The sequence below is a fragment of the Rhagoletis zephyria genome, unplaced genomic scaffold, assembly GCF_001687245.7.
Source record: "Rhagoletis zephyria isolate East Lansing unplaced genomic scaffold, Rhagoletis_zephyria_1.1 Rzeph_scaffold_01739, whole genome shotgun sequence".
NCBI lineage: Eukaryota > Metazoa > Arthropoda > Insecta > Diptera > Tephritidae > Rhagoletis > Rhagoletis zephyria.
The window spans coordinates 39,364-43,813 of NW_016158823.1; the positions used below are offsets into that span (position 1 = coordinate 39,364).

Genomic DNA, 4,450 nt, shown 5'->3' on the forward strand with positions numbered 1-4,450 from the left:
AATTGGGTCCACTTTATCATATATATCTCAAGAACGAAGCAATTCCAAAACGGTTTGAAGCTTTTAAAAGGTAATAAAATTTTCTATAAACTGTGCATACAACACTTTTTGCTAGGCCCTGTAGATTCAAAGATAACGAACAATCATTACCGATTTTTTAATTTTTTTTGTAAAAATATAAAAAAAATTGTACTTTGCGGGGAAGGATCTCGAAAACCTTTTATTTTTTTGCAGATTTTTTTTTCTCCCTAAGCTCTGTTGTATTACAAAAAAAATAAGCTATCATCGAAGAAAATCGATGCAAAACTACGTAAGTTATAAGCGATCAAATAAAAATACCCAGGTTGCGCAACTTCAATGTATGTACCTATACATACATACATATATTAAAGGTATAAAGTGCAAGTGAGATATTATCCGGATAAACGAATAACACCATAACAATGATAACACTTTTTCTTTAAATAAATCAAATAGTACTTTTAATACTCGAATTGTATTATAGTAGGTAGAGTGGTTGCATCGAAAGGAAGAGTGGTTGGGTTCGAAACCTGCTGTAGGCATGTAGTTATAAACATGTATTTCCGTCAGTTATGGGTAAGTATGCAGGTAGATTTTCAAAATTATAAGACACAGAAAATTTCTAAAGCCTACATCTAAAACATTTTTTTTTTTTGCAAAAACGGTAAATTGCAAATATCTCAAAAACGGTACCATAGAATTAAAAATAACCTTGATTTTCGGAATCAGGGGGTGATTTTACATAAGAATTTCATAACGGCGTTTCTGGTAAAGAGAAAAAGTTGAAATTTGTGGTCCAGTGTTATTAGTATGAGGTAGCAGCACATTTGGTAAATTATGCCCATAAGCAAGATGGAATTTGGGAAAGTAAGTGCCTAGTTGCAGCATATCTATGTATTAAAAAGGTAATTAATTAAATTAAATTGTGTTTAATAGAAATGTTGTAAATCCAGTGGCGTTATTTAAGTTGTGCTCCAAATATTTGGCGAACTTTTTTTCGCCCTCTCAACGTTCTAAGTGACAAGATAAGATGACTGCCACCACGGCCGATAAGAAGCCCGAAGCAAAGGGAAAACTGCCTTCCAGGAAGCTGCCTGCTGTCCCCGAGTCGAAGCTGAAGTTAAGCAAGAAGCAGGTCAGCAAACGTGCTACCCTGATCAAGCGTAAACTAAAGCGCTCTACTGTGATTGCACTCCGCAAGCGTGAAAACTTGGAGCATGCTGAGAAATATCAAGCAAAATATTTCCGTGATGGACGCCGTTAGATGAAGTTGCGCCGTCTGGCAAAGAAACGCGGCCCATTCTACGTGCCCGCGGAATGGCTTTTGTGATCTGTATCTGCGGTATCAACAAAGTTGCACCAAAAGTGCGTAAAGTTTTACTGTGGTTCCGTCTTCTCCACATTAACAAAGGTTTGTTCATCGAATTGAACAATGCAATCATTAATATGCTACGGATTGCCGAACCCTATATTACATGGGGCTATCCAAATCTTAAATCAGTTCGTGAATTGATCTACAAACGTGGAATTGTCAAGCACAACCATCAACGTGTCCCAAACTCTGACAAACTTTGTGATCGAACGCAAATTGCGCAAAGCGCACGATATTCAGTGCGTTGATTATTTGGCGCACGAAATATTCACTGTTGGATCCCACTTCAAGAAAGCTTCCAAATTACTTTGGCCACTACGTTGAGGTTGGTGATTTCGGTAACCGTGAAGATAATATCAACAAATTGCTGCGCAAGATGGTTTAAAGAAATTTTCTGGTGTACAAGGTGGAGTATTTTTATTTCAAAAATATATAATAACTAGCATACCCGGCGAACTTCGTCCCGCCCAAAATAATTTTTTGTACACGGTAAAAAATTTGGGTTTATTTTTTAAACCGCGCTGGGACTACTGCCTTTTTTAATCTTTTATAGTCTACTTTTTAAACCAGTCAATAGTTTTAAGCAATTTTTAATATATTGTGGTTTAAATTTTAGTCCAAAAAGTTCGTGGTCTAAAAATCAAACCCAAATGTTTTAATTCTAGTTTCTAGGTTCCATATATAGAAAATTTGGTTTAAAATCTAAACCGAAATAGAAAAAGTTTTTGCACACAACGAAATGTGGTGTTGATTCAAACTCAACATATGAAAGCACATTTACATGCGTGGCTGTAGCTGAGTGTGCAAAGCTGCTTGATACAATTGGTTGCTACTAAGGCTGTCCGGGTTCAATCCCCATCAGACGGAGCATGAAATTTTATTTTTATTCTTTATTCTTAATTATGAAAAGGTTTGGGTTTAAAATTTAAACCTAACTGTTTAAATTCTAAGCCCAACATATGTGCCCTCTTAAGTTTTTGCACACAACGAAATGTGGTGTTGATTCAAACTCAACATATGAAAGCACATTTACATGCGCGGCTGTAGCTGAGTGTGCAAAGCTGCTTGATACAATTGGTTGCTACTAAGGCTGTCCGGGTTCACTCCCCATCAGACGGAGCATGAAATTTTATTTTTATTCTTTATTCTTAATTATGAAAAGGTTTGGGTTTAAAATTTAAACCTAACTGTTTAAATTCTAAGCCCAACATATGTGCCCTCTTAAGTTTTTGCACACAACGAAATGTGGTGTTGATTCAAACTCAACATATGAAAGCACATTTACATGCGCGGCTGTAGCTGAGTGTGCAAAGCTGCTTGATACAATTGGTTGCTACTAAGGCTGTCCGGGTTCACTCCCCATCAGACGGAGCATGAAATTTTATTTTTATTCTTTATTCTTAATTATGAAAATGTTTGGGTTTAAAATTTAAACCGAACTGTTTAAATTCTAAGCCCAACATATGTGCCCTCTTTTTGTTTAAATTTAGAAGGTTTGTATTTGAAACTGAATTTATGTAGTTTGGTCATATATGTAGTCCAAAAAGTTTGAAATTTTTAACCGTGTATTGAAACATCTTGGTCCAACATTTTCACCAAGAGTTCACGTTCATGATTTTTAGTGACGTATTTGTCTTCTAATATTACGGTTTGGGGGTTGTCAGAAGGCATATTTGCCGTCTTAAATAACTTAGCAAAACTGTACATGCATACAAAGATACGTAATAGTTTCAGTGCGTTTGAAAGGCGCCACGTCCCCTTTTCAAATAACCCCAATTTTCTCTAAGAGTATGGGATTGATTTCATATATTTCTATACCATTTTCGAGTAATTTACCATGGGAGATGCCACGTCCCTTTTTCCAATAGCCCCAACTTTTCTTCATGACCATTCGCGTTTTATATATCTTGTACATACCAAGTTCCAGTACCCTTCCATGAACACATTCAGAGATATGCAGTATGAAAAATTCGATGTGTCTCCTTTTCCGATAACCACAATTTATCTCCATGAGTATGCGATTGCTTTCATATATCTCCATACCAAGTTCGAGACCACTTCCATGAACATTTTCCGGGATATGCAGTATGAAAAATTCGGTTTGTATGGGAGGTGCCTCGTAACTTTTTCCAATAACCGCAATTTTGATCCATGAATATGCAAATGTTTTCATACATCTCCATAGCATATTCGAGTAGTCTACCATGAACACTTCCAGAGATGTGAAATATGAAAAATTCGGTTCGGGAGGTGCCACGCCCCCTGCACCTAGCGGTATGAAATATACTTTACATCCGATTCTCATACCTACCATATCACAACATAACACAAAAAATTTCATAAAGATCGGTTGAGCCGTTTAGGAAGAGTTCAACTTTTATATGTATATTAGATAAGACCAATGCGAGAAGCATAGAAAAAATTTAGATGAAAAAAAAAATTTTTTTTCTCGGGTTCACAACTATCCTATCTTTTAAGTTGGAACCAACAATACACACCCACAAAATCAGTGAAATCGGTTAAGCGGTTTCGGAGATTAGCGTAAACGAACAGAGTGACACGGTATATTTATATTAAGATACCTACTATAAACACCTACCATAGATACGTTTGCGTACCAAATTTCAATTTCATTTGACTTATGCTTTTGAAATTATAGCTGATAAAATTTTCCACGCCTATGGGATGTACCACGCCTCCTTTTACAAAACCATTTATATATAAGCACCTACCATTGATATATCTGCATACTAAATTTCAAGTTCGTGGGACTTATAGTTCCGAAGTTATAGCTGATAAAAAATTTCATACCTATTGGACTTGCTATGCACTCTTTTCCAAACTCATTTATATATACTCTAATATAAGTACTAGACTGGGTCGAAAAAAAAAGTTGCTAATGTCCGCCCCTAAATTTAAAGATTATGTTGAGAGGGTTCTGGAAAAATTTTTTTTTTTTTTTTTTAACCCTCCGAAATACAGCCGAAATGGTTTTTTCGTTGTAACTTGGTTATTTGACGGCCGATTTTTAAAATTGATATGTCATTATTTTTGTCT

The 4,450-nt window shown here is 35.6% G+C and overlaps 1 long non-coding RNA gene and 1 pseudogene across 1 annotated transcript; one reads left to right on the top strand and one right to left on the bottom strand.

Annotated features, from left to right (window-relative positions):
* Positions 1–881: 881 nt before the first annotated feature.
* Positions 882–1,795, top strand: LOC108365001 (60S ribosomal protein L7-like; annotated as a pseudogene).
* Positions 1,796–2,534: 739 nt separating this feature from the next.
* On the bottom strand, positions 2,535–2,905 carry LOC108365002 (uncharacterized). Its single transcript, XR_001847861.1, has 2 exons — positions 2,829–2,905; positions 2,535–2,576 (listed from the first exon to the last, which is right to left on the bottom strand). It is a non-coding gene; the product is annotated as an uncharacterized LOC108365002 (long non-coding RNA).
* Positions 2,906–4,450: the final 1,545 nt, after the last annotated feature.